The 17,117-nt window shown below is 34.6% G+C and overlaps 1 protein-coding gene across 1 annotated transcript in view; it reads left to right on the top strand.

The window, feature by feature from the left end:
• KCNH5 (potassium voltage-gated channel subfamily H member 5) overlaps positions 1–17,117 on the top strand; it is a 368,902-nt gene that overhangs the window by 223,513 nt on the left and 128,272 nt on the right. The gene's annotated exons all lie outside the window — the stretch shown is intronic.

The raw sequence follows: 17,117 nt of genomic DNA, 5'->3' as shown, positions 1-17,117 counted from the left end.
ACCCGGCCCAACTCCCAGTGTTACATCCAACTGTTTCAATTAAGATCCCTCTTGTCTAATAACACAATTTGAAATGTCAGTACATCCAAAGAGACTTCACTTGTTTAATCTGGTAGTTATTATTTGGTTTCAGAGTGCCTTGTAAAGTAGTAAAATCAAGAGTGTTTTTACTGATTCATATAATTTGATAAATCACAGAAGACAATATGATCAGAAGTCGTTCATTTATTCAGCCATTCTCAATACAGTTGAGTGCTATTTTTCCATATTACAGGGAAGCAAAGAAAACTCAAAACCTCAAACTTCAAATCATTTTTACTATTAAGGGTAATGCTTCATCATCATTTAAGTGTTCTGTTAGAGAAACTTTGATTTAATGATGGCTTATTATTTATATAATAAAATACTTTATGCTTAGAGGAAAAATGTGGAAAATTTTAAAAGGAGGTAAAATTCTCTTATGCTGAAAGCTGAGGCCTGACAAGAAGTTTAACCAAGAATTCACAAATATTTAGGTAGATATTGATGTATGTGTTGCTATTTACTTTAAAGATATACTTCCCCATTTCGGCATTTAATAGTAAATGTTCATTAAGCCCTTGCTTACATTCAAGGCATCCAGTCCCCAGAATGATAGTGGTGAGTATGAGGCAGTCCCTGCCACACAAGACTCACAGTCCAGGAGGACTGAACGAGTACATTTTTACTTTCTTTGACCTGCTGGCACTGTTTTGTGGTTACACAAAGAGGCACTTGGCCTTAAGGTGTGGGCCACCTGGAAGAGTGCAGACCAAGAGTCAAAGGGTAAGGGAACACACATTTAGGGACTGTGCCCATCTCTAAGCACTTCTTAGTGTTATGCATTCCTGAGTTCATGCAATGATCACAAACATCCTATGTGGTAGGCATTATAGTCTCCATTTAAAAAATAAGGAGGTTCTGAAAAATGAATACGTTATCCAAGATTATACACCTAATAAATGATACAGTCAAAGTTTGATTCTGATTTTTAGGATTCTGATGTCAAACTTCATGCTCTTTGCCCTACATCACTCACTTACTACGTACCTTGTATGTTCCAGGCACTACATCAGGCACTGGAGATGAAGCTGTGACTAAAATAGGAAGGGTCCTTGCCCTTAAGGAACTTACAGTCTAGTGGGGGAGACATATAAAAATAATTGCATAAATAATATTTTTTCAATTCCCTAATAAAAATTAAAATAATTATGCAGTTGTTAGTATTTTAGGTAAAAGAGGAGATTGGTTTGTTCTTTTAACTTTGCTTTTCTTTCTTAACATAGAGAAGGATGGCTCTTGCCTGCATTGAGAATGGTGAGTAAATATACTATCCCTAAACATATTGCACTTTGGGGTATATTGAAATCTCTGAATCCTTATGAATATGTTACAATTAGGGTTATCTTTACTAGTTCGCAAGTACTTTGAAGCCAAATAATAGCTATGATTGTAATTTTTGTTTCTGTTTTTATTAATTGGTAAGACATGTAATTTTACTGAACTAAATTGGTATAGTTACAACCAGGAACAATGAAACGTGGAATTTTAGTGAGCTTATGCTGCCCAACTTGGGATGAATATCAGTTTAATTACGATTTTCTAATATTTAAAAAAAGTTCTTATGCTTTTACTGGTGTTGATCTTAGGAAAACCTGCTTTCATTTATACAGGCACATTTCAAAAATATATACAAATTTTATTTTTTAAAATTCCTTAAGAGTTTCAGTTCCCTTAAAAACATCATTTTAATGAATAGATTACAGAGAATTATGGGATCTTAGTCAAGCCAAGACCCACACAGTACCCCTGTAAAAAAAAAAAACCAAATAAATATATTAATAAAGGGCCTGCTGTCAAGCTTGTTATTTATATAGAATACATATATTCAATAAAAAGGCCTGTTTTGTAATCAAAATTTGGCAGAACTCTAGAATATTCCTGATATTAAATTTATCTCTCTGTTTTTAAAGTTCTTGTGATGAAATCATCGTACAAAACTACAAAGGAAGAATTTCATATATTTGGTTTTTTTGAGGGCAATCATAAAAATTCAAATGCAAGGGCCGGGCGCGGTGGCTCACGCCTGTAATCCCAGCACTTTGGGAGGCCGAGGCGGGTGGATCACGAGGTCAAGAGATCGAGACCATCCTGGTCAACATGGTGAAACCCCGTCTCTACTAAAACTACAAAAAATTAGCTGGGCATGGTGGCGCGTGCCTGTAATCCCAGCTACTCAGGAGGCTGAGGCAGGAGAATTGCCTGAACCCAGGAGGCGGAGGTTGCGGTGAGCCGAGATCGCGCCATTGCACTCCAGCCTGGGTAACATGAGTGAAACTACGTCTCAAAAAAAAAAAAAAAAATTCAAATGCAGTAAAACAAAACAAGCAAGCAAGCAAACAAAACCCCCTTCAGTCTAATGTTTCTTTCTTGTAACTTTATTTTTAAGATATTTTATAGGCGATCAGAAGAGCTGACAGAGAAACTCACATCTTAATGTGATGACCTTTACTTACTAAATAATAAAACATGTGAAAGTTAGTGTCAAGGCATCGGTTATGCCTTCACAATTTGAAGTAAGCTTTCAAATTGACTAAAGCTTGCACTTACATCTACAACTTTTTAAGAAGAATCCTTTTAAAAAGCTATGATATTACATATTTTTTCTTAAAGTATTCCTAAGAATGTTATATGTTACATTAATTGGGTAATATTTTCATCACAGAGGAGCACTGCATTTCCTCATGAACTTAGATATGTACTTGTTTAATCTCCTAACTTTTTACCCTATAACAGAGAAAGGCAGTTGAGTCATTACAATTTTAAAGATGATCTTTTAAAATAATACACTAAATATAACTCTTCGTTATGTTTGTTCGTATTTGTATTGACTTTCACACAAAATTATAGACTTCTCATAAAATGAAAATCAGTATAAAAACAAAACACTAAAACACACATATATCAACGTTTACACATACACATGTTGGTAAACGGTTAAACACAATAGAGGTGTCCACCCACCTGGAGTGCTGTTGTTACTGAGCTTGGTTGTATTGAGCTTTCCAGTCTCTTGGAAGCTGAATTAAAAAGAAATTCTTTTGTCTATTGAAAGAAATAAACATTTGTCTAAAGATTAGTTTATTTTCTCAACAGGAACTTTGTCATGTGAAGCTTTTTGTTTGCAAGCAGTAGAGTATATTGGTTAAGATGAGGAATCAGAAAACTTTTTCTATAAAGGACCAGATAGTAAATAATTTAGCTTTTATGGGTTATATGGTCTTTGCCTCAACTATTCAACTTTGCTATAGAAGCATGAAAGAAGCCATAGACAGTATTTAAATAATTGAACATTGTTGTGTCCCAATAAAACATTATTTGTGAGCACATTAATTTGAATTCCATTTATCCTCACATACCATGAAATATTATTTTTCTTTTTGATTTTTTTCCAACCATTTAAAAATGTAAAAACCATTATATGCTCACTGGCCATACAAATACAGGTGATGAGCCCAATTTGGCCTTCAGAGTTTGCTGACTTCCACTTAAGATAAAAAATGGCTGACAGGTGCATCAAGTACGTGAAAATGTGCCCAACATCACTAATCATCAGGGAAAGTTAAACCAAAACCACAATGAGATATTACCTCTCAACTGCCAGGATGGCTATTACCAAAAAATGAAAATATAACAAGTGTTGGCAAGGATATAGAGAAACTGGAATGCTTATACACTGTTGGTGGGAACGTAAAAATGATGTAGTTGCTATGGAAGACAGTATGGAGTTTCTTCAAAAATTAAAATCTAGAACCACTATATGATATAACAGTCCCACTCCTGGGTATTAATCCAAAAGAACTGAACTCAAAATCTCAAAGAAATATTTCTATTTCCATGATCATTTTAGTATTATTCACCATAATCAAGATGTGGAAACAACTTAAATGCCCATGAATGGATAAGTGGAAGAGAAAATTTGCTAAATACAAACAATGATATATTATTCATCTACAGAAAAGAAAGAAATCTTGCCACAGGTGATCAAAGAGAAACCTTGAGGACATTAAGCTAAGCAAAATAAGCCAATCATAAAACAACAAATACTGTATAATGCCACTTATTTGAGGTGTCTAAAATAGTCAAACACATGGAAACAGAGGATAGAATGATAGTTGCAAGGGGCTGGGAAAAGCAAACATATGGGGAGTTGCTATTCAATGCATGAAAGTTTTAGTTATGCAAGATGATAAAGTTCTAGAGAACTGCTGTACAACATTATGCCTATAGTTATTACTACTGTATTGTATACCTAAAACATTTACTAATAGGGTAAATTTCATGTTAAACATTCTTACTATAATTAAAAATTTATAGAAGATTTTTATGGTTTAAATTTCTTTAATATGACGCAAGTGGGCTAAATGGTAAAGAAATACTGATAAGTTTATCTATTGAAATTGGTAATTTAGGCAAAGTGTGGTGTCTCTTGCTGGCAATCCCAGCACTTTGGGAGGTCAAGGTGGAAGGATTGTTTGAGCCAAGGAGTTTAAGACCAGCCTGGGCAAGATAGTGAGACCTTGTCTCTACAAAAAATAAGAAAAAAAAAATTAGCCAGGCATGGTAGCACATGCCTGTAGTCTCAGCTACTCTGGAGGCTCAGGTGGGAAGATTGCTTGAGCCAGGGAGGTCGAGGCTGCAGTAAACCTTGATTTTGCTACTGCACTTCACCCTGGATGACAGAGTGAGATCGTGTCTCAAAAAATAATAATTTATCAAAATATATCACAAGAAAAGTGAAAAAATAATCTACAAACTGGGAGAACGTACTGAAATATATATAATCAGTAAAACATTAGCATCCAGAATACATGAAGAATTCTTGAAAATCAGTAAGAAAAATATGGATAACATAATAGAAACACAGGGAAGAGATATAGACAGTTCTCAAAGGGAGAAATATAAATGGTAAATGAACATATGAACAAGCTTAACTTCAGCAGTAGTAAGGGAAATACAATTAAAAAATCCAGTGCTTACCTTTGGATTTCCATAGAAAATTATGGTGGCCTAAATGTGCTCAGAAATCTTTTCTGTAAATCTATAGATTAACAAGGGAAACAAAGCCACTTTCATAGTATAGCTGCAGTTCAAATGAAAACAGAAAATATTGCAAATTTTATATATTAAACTGACCCATGGGAAATACCTATCCATACCAATAAAGTAGGCTTTCAGACTCACACCAAAGCTGAGAGTCATGAGGAAATTACACAAAACAGAGGAAGAGGAATGTTATGTTAGTTATATAGGAGAACCAATAATAGCTACCACGGTTTACTAGCAGAAAAAAGAATCCTGTCCTAAATGGAAAATACTAAGAACAGGACTGAGACTTGGTGGATCAAGGCACATGCTACTGTACAGTCAGATGGCTTAGAAAATGCAGGGGATGAGAGGAAACAGTTTTGGGAAGGCCACACTTCTGGGGATAAGGAAAGCCTTGGGAGAGCAATGCTTTCCTTGGAAGTTTAGTGATGAAGGGGAGGGAGGAAGGAAGTGTTTTAGATAAGGAACCTAATGAACAGAATATTAGAAATCAGATCTAAATAGTACTGTTTATTAAATAATTTGCACTTAACTGTAGTGACATAAGAGGATGCGCTTAAAAAAAAATCTGGTAAGATACAGAAAAAAATGTCTTCTCATGCATTCTTCCTTGACCTATCTCTTCCTATTCTGCCACACACAGGATCACCAATTGATATGGTTTGGCTCTGTGTCCTCACCCAAATCTCATCTCAAATTTTAATCCTCACATGTTAGGGAGGGATCTGGTGTGAGGTGATTGGATCAAGGGGTTGGTTTCTTCCATGCTGTTCTCTCATGACAGTGAGTGAGTTCTGAGAGGATCTGATGGTTTAAAAGGTTTGCAGTTCCCCTCTTGTTCATTTACTCTCCTGCCACCATGTGAATAAAGTCCTTGCTTCTCCTTTCCCTTCTGCCACGATTGTACATTTCCTAGCCATGCAGAACTATTAGTCAATTAAATTTTTTGTCTTCATAAATCACCCACTCTGTTAGTTCTCTATAGCAGTGTGAAAACAAACTAATACAGGAAATTGATACCAGAAGAATGGGGTACTACTGTAAAGATAACCTGCAAATATAGAAGTGACTTTGGAACTGGGTAATGGGTAGAGGTTGGAGGGCTCAGAAGAAGACAGGAAGATGTGGGAAAACTTCCTAGAGACTTGTTAAATGGTTTTGACCAAAATGCTGATGGTGATATGGACAATGAAATTCAGGCCAAGGTAGTCTCAGATGAAGATGAGGAAATTATTGGGAACTGGAGTAAAGGTCACTCTTACTATGATTTAGCAAAGAGACTGATGGCATTTTGCCCCTGTCCTAGAGATGTATGGAACTTTGAACTTGAGAGAGATGATTTAGGGTATCTGTCAGAAGAAATTTCTAAGCAGCAAAGCATTCAAGATGTGACCTGGCTTTTTCTGAAAGTATACAGTAATATTTGTTAACGAAGAGATAATCTGAAATTGGAATTTATGTTTAAAAGCAAAACAGAGCCTAAAAGTTTGGAAAATTTGCTGCCTGACCATGTGTTAGAAAAGAAAATTCCACTTTCTGGGGGAAATTTACCTGCATCCCAGATACCCCAGTTCCAGCCATGGCTAAAAGGGGCCAACGTACAGCTTGGGCCATTGCTTCAGAGGGTGCAAGCCCCAAGTGTTGGTGACTGCTACATGGTATAGGGCCTGTGAGTACACAGAAGACAAGAGTTGAACTTTGGGAGCCTCCACTTAGATTTCAGAGGATGTATGGAAATGCCTGAATGTCCAGGCAGAAGCCTGCTGTTGGGGTGGAGCCCTTATGGAGAACCTCTACTAGGGCAGTGCAGAGGTGAAATACGGGGTGGAACCCCCACAGAGAGTCCTCACTGGGGTACTCTCTAGTGAAGCTGTGAGAAGAGGGCCACTGTCTTCCAAACCCCAGAATGGTAGATCCACCAAGAGCTTGCACTGTGCCCTGGAAAGGCTGCAGACACTCAACACCAGCCTGTGAAAGCAGCCACAGGAGCTGTATCCTGTAAAGCAACAGGGGTGCAGCTGCCTAAGACCTTGGAAGTTTATCCCTTTCATCAGCATGCTTTGGATGTTTGGCATGGGATCAAAGGAGATTATTTTTGGAGCTTCAAGATTTAATGGCTGCCCTGCTGAATTTCAGACTTCAAAACAAAGGCCTGGAGCTCCTTTGTTTTGACCAATTTCTCCCTTTTTGGAATGGGAGCATTTAGCCAGTGCCTGTACCCCTATTATATCTTTGTGGTAACCTGTTTTTGATTGTAGAGGCTCAGAGGCAGAAGGAACTCGTCTAAGATGAGACTTTGGACTTGGGCTTTTGGGTTAATGCTAGAATGACTTTAGACTTTGGGTGACTATTGGGAAAGTATGATTATGTTTTGAAATGTGAGAAAGACATGAGGTTTGGGAGGGGCTAGGAGTGGAGTAATATGCTTTGGCTCTGTGTTCCCACCCAAATCTCATCTCAAATTGTAATCCCCACATGTTATGGAAGGATCTGGTAGGAGGTGATTGGATCATGGAGGAAGTCTTCTCCATGTCGTTCTCTCATGACAGTGAGTGGGTTCTCACAAGATCTGATGGTTTAAAACTGTTTGATAGTTCCCTCCTTGCTCACTTACTTGCCTGCCACCATGCAAAGAAGGTCCTTTCTTCCCTTTCCTCTTCTGCCATGATTGCAAGTTTTTTTAGCTTCCCCAGCCATGTGTAATAGTGAGATAATTAAACCTCATTTCTACATAAATTACCCAGTCTAAGGTAGTTCTTTATAGCAGTGTGAACATGAACTAATACACCAACTATTGCTGGCTAAGAAAACGGTAAGCATAAATAGAAATAATTCACATAATGATACTGGAAAAGAAATCAGGTAATAAAAATCAGACCTTTCAACCTGAAAGTGTGTCTCTCACAGAGAGCTATAATGCAGAAGAACACTAATATAACACACAAATTAAATTAAATTAAATTTAGAAAACAAGGAATTTAAAACATGAAAATATTTCATGAATCAGAATTTCAAAAAATCAGTATAGAAATAGAAATATAGGGTTGATCAAGGTCAGAAGATAAATGAAAAAGAGAAAAAAAATTTATAAATGAAGACAACTTCATTTAAAAGGTGCCCACGTTTTATCTTTTATTATGTAAGAGACATAAGAACAAATATAGAGGAGTAAATGAAAAGATTTGAAAAAATTAATGGAACTAAAACATAAAAAGAGGTAGGAAGGGTACAAACGTAATAGAGAAGACAGGTGTAAAGATTCATTATGTGTATAATTGGTGCCCATCAAAACATGAAATAAAACAGAACTGCTACACTATATTTCAGGAAAGCATCACTGAAACAAACGAAAAACCCAAAGCTACACACCCGGCCCATTGTATAACTGGGAAAGTGGACCTGTTGTAATCAACTTCAAGGTATATTCTACAAGAACAATTTGATTTTAAAGTACAATGAAATCAGACAAAAGACCTGGTCACTTGCAGAGTAAAATAATAAAGTTGACAATAGACTTATTGATAGTAATATGCAAAACAAAAAAACAATAGAGCCACATTTTTTGGATCCTCAAAAAATGTGTGAATTAAGAATTTTATATTTAAGCAAGCTATCTTTTATGGATAAAATCCATAGAAAATAGAAAAATATTAATAATCCCAGGGAATATTGTATTCAGAGACTTACTTTGATGTTCTGTTATGACAATGCTTCTCAAATGTTAATACACACGAGAATTGCAAGCAGATTTATTTAAAATGCAGATGTTAGTCTGGAGATGTGAATGAAGAATCTGTGTTTCCAACAAGTGCCATGGTGATGCCATTGCTTCTGGTTTACAAACCATACTTTGGGTAGCAAAGTAAGAGAATGAGACCGCCAAGATATTGTTGGGGAAACATTGGTAGATACTGGTGGTGAGCACTGAAGATATTTGTTTGCAAATATAAACACCTGTCTTTAAACACCTTTATACCTGTCTTCTTTATTACATTTTTATATATTTTATACAAATTTTTATGTTTTAGTTTTATTAATTTTTTTGAACGTTTTTACTTACTCCTCTGCATTTGTTCTTATGCTTCTTACGTAATAGAAGATAAAATGTGGGCACATTGTAAGTTAGTCTTCATTTATAAGATTCTTTTTCCTTTTTTTTCTTTCATTTATCTTCTGGCCTTGATCATCCCCTATATTTCTATTTCTATTTCTATACTGATTTTTAAAAAAAATTTAATTCATGAAGTCCTTTCATAGTTTTAATTTCTTGAAAAAATTTATAAGATACACAAAAAAATAGTAAATAAAGTAAAATATATATTATGAAAGTAACTATAAATGTTCTGACAAAATAGATATAACAAAATTACCAAAATAGGGGGAGATAAGAGAGAGATTATGACATCAATACTAGATGGAAAATCAACTCGATCATCCAGATATTGTTGGTTAGGAAAAAGGATTAAGGGTTATACGTAGGTAACAATAGGACAAAAATACAAAAAGTTTTAAATACCAAAAGAAATAAATTATAAGATAAATCTTTTAAAATAAAAAAAGAACAAATGAAAAACTATATTGTAAAGATACATATTTATATGCTAACATGTAGTAAGTATAAGATGATATGACAGAGCTTAGCCCAAACATACCAGTTAAGCTTAACTCACCTATTAGAAGAGAAATATCTTCAGATTGGCTTACAAAGGAAAATCCATGGAAATGCTGGCACACACACACATAAAATCTAAAACAGTAATAAAAGCAAAAAATAAAGAGATAGGTAAAGGTTTACCAGGCAAGTGAAATAAATAAAAAAATTTGGCAAAATGCATTTGACTAGATAATGATCATGATTCACAATGAAGCTATGGGAGTTAATATAGATGTGACAAATAACATAGCTGTAATTTTATAAAATAGAAAATATAGATGAAAGAAGAGTTTAAAAAGTATAAAAATAATAGGACACTTTAATACATCATTCTCAGTCACTTCAGTCCATATAATACTTTAAGACATCATTTTCAGTCAGGTATACAAAAGTAAGAATGAATGTAGATAACTTAAATAATAGTAAGATAGAGCATATTGATAGATACCCAAATTTGCACCCTGATAATGTAGAATATAATTTCCTTTCAAATAAATATGGAAATTTTTAAATATTTCAATTAGGCAAAACAAGTGAATGCAAGATCTCTGATTATAGAAAAAAAAAGGGATCAGGAAGGCAGGAGGGAGGAAGTAAGGAAGAGAGCAAGGAAAGAAGGATAAAAGCAAGAGAGACAAAGTAATAGAGAAAGAAAGGAACAAAGAAAGAGAAATAATAAAGGAAGGAAGAAAGAATGAATGAATGAAGAAAGAAAGAGAAACTTTCTATCTGCAAATATATAGACTGTTTTAAAAAGCAATAATCTGACAAGTTCAATATGTGAATCCCCTATGGATGTGTTTGTATGGCCTATTTTTTCTCTTGGTCCTGTCTTAGTTTACTTGTTAACTTTTTATTAGATGCTGAATATGAAAAATTGATGTGACTCTAGATGGTGTCGCCTTTCTCCAGAGAGTTTTTTTTTTTTTTTTTTGCATTCTGGAAGGCAGTTAGAGCAGGTGTTGGTTAGTTTAATTTAGTAAGAGATTTCTCAAAAGAAGGCATACATGTGACCAAAAAACATGAAAAAATACTCCATATCCCTTATCATCAGATAAATGCAAATCAAAACCACAATGATATACCATTTCACATCAGTCAGAACAGCTGTAATTAAAAAGTCGAAAACAACAGATGCTGGCAAGGCTGCATAGAAGAGGAAACACATATACTGTTGGTAGGAATGTAAATTAGTTTAACCACTGTAGGAAGGAGCTTGGCGATTTCTCAAAGAACATAAAACAGAACGACCATTCCATCCAGCAATTTAATTACTAGGTATATATGCAAAAGAAAACAAATCATTCTACTAAGAAGACAAATGTACCCATATATTCACTGCAGCACTATTCACAATAGCAAAGACATGGGATCAACCTAGGTGCCTGTCAGTGGTGGATTAAAGAAAATGTGATACATACACACCATGGAATACTATACAGCCTTAAAAAGCAATGAAAGTATGTCCTTTGCAGCAACATGAATGCAGCTGGAGGCCATTATCCTAAGTGAATTAACATAGAAACAGAAAACCAAATATCACATGTTCTCACTTATAAGTAGAAGGAAAAAATTGGGTACTCATGGACATAAAGATGGCAACAATGGACTGGGGACTACTAGAGGGGAGAGGGAGGGAGAAGGACAAGGGTTAAAAAACTAACTGTTGGATAGTATGGTCAGTACCTGGGTGACAAGATCATTCATTTCCTGAACTTCAGCATCACATAGTATACCCAAGTAACAAACCAGCGTATGTAACCCCGAATGCAAAATAAAGGTTGAAAAAATAAAGTAATATCATAAAAAATAAAATCTTCAGAATTATGGACTTTTAAATTAAACATGTTCTTTTTAAGGTTAAAAATGTTTCGGTAAATAAAACTTTTATTTCTAAAGAAAAATTTTGAAGTACTGAAGCATTCCAATTTGCATGTAATATTGCAGGAATCCCAGCTAAAACTTTATTTGCTAATGTGCCTCTAACTTTGCAGGCCCTGAACTCCAAGCTTTATCTTCTCAGCACAGTAAGATTTCCATAAACCCTGCTTAGTTTTACCACTTTTGACCTGTGGTGCTTAAGAATCAGTGAATGCCTTTAGGGGAAGAGTATTCAGACTCTTGCTCATGTCTCTGTGCTTTCTTTTTCTTCAAAATCTTGGGATCTCAAGTATTGGTTGTCTTGGTAGCCATGAACTGCTGAAATTTTTGCTCAGTATCTGAAACTCTGTCTGCATCACTTATAAATTAGTAAATATAGTCTATAGGGAAACAATGAAATAGAATTTTGGGCTCATTTTGATGAATTTTTCTTCTCTCTGGGATTGCTTAAATCCTGGATGTCTTTCTGTATGTTTGATGTTTTCAGATTTTTAAAAAATTTTTCTTTTTTTTGCTTTTGTGTTTTATCAAGCTTTATAGTTGCTCTGAATAGAAAGATTGGTTTGCTGCAAGGCAGATCATTAAGCTGAAAGAAATCTAGCTTCTATTGTTTTTAAATAAAAAATGAGAGGAAATAATCAGCAGACTTAGGGGAAGATTAAAGAAAGGAGAAAATGTATGAAATAGTCATATTGACAAGTAGGGATTCATAAATGTCAGAAAAATATAATAGTAATTCTAAATAATAATGAATGCCAATTTTAAGATATATTCATCATTTTAAAGCAAAACCATTAAGCAGAATTATATGATGTTATGTAGCCAAAGAGGAGTACATTATCAGAGATAATAAGATGGAGAAAGAATAATCTGAAGTGTTTATAATGATGACCAATAGGAAATTGTGCTGGCCTTTCAAAAAGTGAAGACAGGAAGGGTTAAATGGACAGTGTTGAGGATGGCCAGTAGTTTGGGGATCATAATAAAGTTAACAAACTGCTGATAATATGAATTTGACTTTTGAGTGTTTATAGGTATTTAATGTCAAAGTAATGGACATTACTCATACCACCAATTTCTCAGTGTTCTAATAAGGTGTAGCATGACAATCTGTACTCCATATCAGGGCAAAGTATGAGCTTTCTGATTCAGTTACTGTGAAGCAGAAAAATGTTTGAGTTTTGAAAAGGGGTAGGTTAAGTGCAGAAAATGATTACACTTATTATGGAAGTGAGTAGGTTAAGATCAGTGGTCAATTTGAGGAACAGAAATAATATCAAAAGATTAGAAAAGTTGGAGCAAGGGACAGGTGGACATGTTGCTATAAATTGATAGAAGTGTGGTAGGGTAGGGTGGGCTCCACAGATGAGTCCAGGGTCACAGTTTGAGGGTCTTTCAGGAAATGTTTCCAAAAGAGCAGGTGGTGGTGTGAGAACCATACTGGAGAGCATACTGAATTAGATCAGGATTCTATAGTCAGGTGCACCTCCAACCGTTACAACTGGATCTGGAATAAATTTCTGTTGATTATTTCTGTATCCAGAAGGAATACTGTGTTATAGAAAGAGCAAGAGGACTTTAGATTCACCCAGACCATGGATCTGTTATTAACCTTTGTAAAATAGAGATAATAGTATTTGCATTGCATAGATTTTGAAAGGATTAAATTGTTGGTGTTCTCTTGTATTTCTTTTAATGTCAGAACCAATTGTATCAATGAAAATGGCACTGAAATCCCTGCTGAGCTGTGTTTGAACCTTAGAGACAGAAATTTTGTCTGTTGCCCCACTGAAATACTAGATACTCTGACTTCAGGAATAGATATAATGCTGCTGACCATCCTAGGAATGATGTCTTTTAAGACACTCAGGTCTTTGGGCTTTTCAACCTCATTGATAAAATAGCTTCATTATTTATTTGCTAAAATATCTGACTCAACCAATAAACTAGAAGCTTCTTAAGATAGTAGCTAAATACACATAGCGTTTATCCAAAAGACATAGCATAATCTGGCATTTGTAAGTGACCAATGGATGAATGAATATATGAATTAATATGCAAACGAAATGCCAACCAAATAAGGATAGAACTGTTTTAGAGTGCTTTGAAAACCTCTGTGATCTTAGTTGGGGAAAGTTGTCTTTTTTTTGTCTTTGACACTTCTTCAGTTTGCTAGATTACATAAAACTTGCAAACCTGATATAAATAAAGGATTAATTAAGGGAGAAAATAATGGTATAAATATTTTGTTCAGGTATAAAACTTCACCAAGGGCCAAACAAATGCTTTGTCTAAATAAATTTTTCAATGTAGTTTGAAAGTGTTCTGTGCATTTATGAAGATGAAACTAGAATATGTATGTGTGTGTGTGTGTGTGTATATATATATATATATTATACTTTTGATACTGGAAGTTTGTGTGTGTGTGTGTGTATGTGTGTGTGTGTGTACATACTTTTGAAATTGGATGCATATATACATATATATGTATATACTTTTATTTTAGGTTCAGTGGTACATGTACAGGTTTGTTATACACATAAACTGCATGTCATGTCATGGGAGTTTGGTGTACAGATTATTTCATCACTCAGGAAATAAGTATAGTACCTGATAGATATTTTTTCTGATCCTCTTCATCCTCCTACATTCCACCCTCAAACAGACCCTGGTGTCTATTGTTTATTGCTGTGTGTCCATGGGTCCTCATTGTTTAGCTCCTACATACACGTGGCACACAGTATTCGGTTTGTTGTTCTTGTATTAGTTTGCTTAGGATAATGGCCTCCCCCTCCATCCATGTTGCTGCAAAGGACGTGATTTTATTCTTTCTGTGGATACATAGTATTCCATGGTATATACGTACCATATTTTCTTTATCCAGTCTACTATTGATGGACATTTAGGTTGATTCCACATCTTTGCTATTGTGAATAGTGCTGCAGAGAACATACACATGCACATGTCTTTATGGTGGAATCATTTATATTCCTTTGGGTATATATGCAATAATGGGATTGCTGGGTCAACGGTAATTCTGTTTTAAATTTGAGGAATCACCACACTGCTTTCCACAATGATTGAACAAATTTACACTTTCTTCAGCTGTGTATAAGTGTTCCCTTTCCAGAAAAAGGAAACTGGAGTATTTTATAGAACACTCTGTTGCAAATTGCAGGGTTGGAAATTGATTTTCCAGAAAAGTTTTTGGAGCTAAAGCCCTTGCCTCAGGTTAGAGATTTGGCATTCAGTCTGCCCTGGAACAGAGGGACAAACTGCAGTTGTCTCTGGTAGGATTCAGCTAATCTTCCTGCCAGGCTGACACATGTAAATATAGGACATACAGACAGTTCTTCTACTAAGGGGCTTTCTCAAGCGTTTTTGGCTTTATGCAAAGTAAGACCTCATAAAATTTGGTTGATGGCACCAAATGCTATTACTCGATGTTCCAAGGGTGATGGTTGTCTGGAGGACTATTTATCCCTCCTTTAAAAGATCCCAAATGCAACACCGTTAGCTTTATAAAACCCTTTTTATTTTGAGATGATTTGTAGATTCACATACAATTTTAAGAAATAATATGAAGAGATTCTATGTACCATTCAGCTAGTTTCCCCCCGTGGTAACATCTTGTATAATTAGTGTAACATCCTAACCAGGAAATTGACATTGATACAAATCATTAACCTTATTCAGATTCAGAGTTTTAAAGTTTTACATGTATTCATTTCTCTCTCTCTCTGTGGCATAGATTCATGTGATCAATAGCACAGTCAAGATACAGAAAATTACTATATAAAAATCCTTTATGCTATCCTTTTACAGCCATGGCCAACTCTCCCCTTCTTCCTACATCCAGATGACCACTAATCTGTTACCTATTTCTTTAATTTTGTCATTTCAAGAATGCCATATACACAGGATCACATAAACTTTAAAGTTTAGTTTTTTTCATTGAGCCTTATTCTCTTGAGCTCCCTCCATGTTGTTGCATACATCAATAATTTGTACTTTTATATTGCTGAGTAGTATTCCATGGTTTAGGTGTACCACAATTTTCTCAACCATTCACTGACTGGAGGAAATTTGTGTTGTTTCTGGTTTGGAGATATTACAAATAGAACTGCTGCAAACATTCATGTGAAAGTTTTTCTGTAACATACATTTTCATTTTTCTGGGATAAATGCCCAGGTATACAATGGCTGGGTCCTATGGTAAGCAAACATTTTTTTAATAAGAAACTTTCACACTTTTTCTCAGCATGATTGTATTCTTTTCTATACCCAGTAGCAGTATATGAGACCCAATTTCTCTACATCCTCACCATCATTTGGGATTATCATTTTTTTTATTTTAGGTGAGCAGTGATATTACATTTTGTGTTTAATTTTTATTTCCCTAATGGCTAATTATGTTAAATATATTTGTATGTGCTTATTTTTCAACTGTATGTTCTTTTCAGTAAAATATTTGTTCATGTCTTTTGCTTATTTTCTAATTGGATTTTTTAAATGTTGAGTTTTGAGAGTTCTCATCTACTTTAGATGCTAGTGCCTTGTTAGATATGGCTTGCAAGTATTTTGTCCCAGTCTGTAGTTTTTCTTTTCATTTTCTTCTCAGGGTTTCTGCAGAGCAGAAGTTTTTCATTTTGATGAGGTAGAGTTTATCACTTTTTCATTTTAAGGATTGTACATTTGGTGTCAAGGTTTAGAACTCTAACTGGCGCTGGTCCTAAATATTTTCTTCTCTTTTTCTAAAAGCTTTTTTTTTTTTTCATTTTACAAAATACACTTAAGTCCTGTTACATTTTTTAGATTTTTTAATGTAAGGTTTGAGGTTGAGATTGAGGTTCAGCTTTTTTGTTTTTTGGTTTTTGCTAAATGATGCCTAATTTCTCCAGCACAATTTGTTGAAAGACTATCTTTACTCTCAAATTCCTTTTGTTCCTTGGTAAAAAAGTTAGTTGAACATATCTGTGCTGGTATATTTCTGGTTTTCTACCCTGTTCCATTGATCTATGGGGTCTATCCCTCTGCCAACATCACATTGTCTTCATTACTATAGCTACAGTGATTTCTCTTACTTTGTTCCTTTTTCAGTGGTCTTAGGTCTTCTAGGTGTAGTGCCGTAATGTATGAATTTTAGAATAAGCTTATCAATGTCTATAAAAAAGTATGTTCTTAGATTTTTATAAGAGTTACAAAAACGTAATGGTTAATTTAGGGAGAATTCACATATTTACTGTTTTAGGCCTTCCAATTTATTAACATGGTATATTTCGACACTAATTTAGGTATTCCTTGATTTCTTTCATCAATTTTGTCAAATGTTGTAATTTTTAGGATACGGCTCATGTCCATATTTTATTAAATTTGTTAAATTTTCTGTGGACCCATTGAAAATATTATTGTGTTTTTAACATTGGTTTCCATATGTTCATTATTATGCTTTAGC

This window comes from Cebus imitator, unplaced genomic scaffold (genome assembly GCF_001604975.1).
Source record: "Cebus imitator isolate Cc_AM_T3 unplaced genomic scaffold, Cebus_imitator-1.0 Scaffold83, whole genome shotgun sequence".
NCBI lineage: Eukaryota > Metazoa > Chordata > Mammalia > Primates > Cebidae > Cebus > Cebus imitator.
The sequence above is the reverse complement of the archived record's forward strand: the minus strand, read 5'-3'. Positions and strand labels throughout refer to the sequence as shown.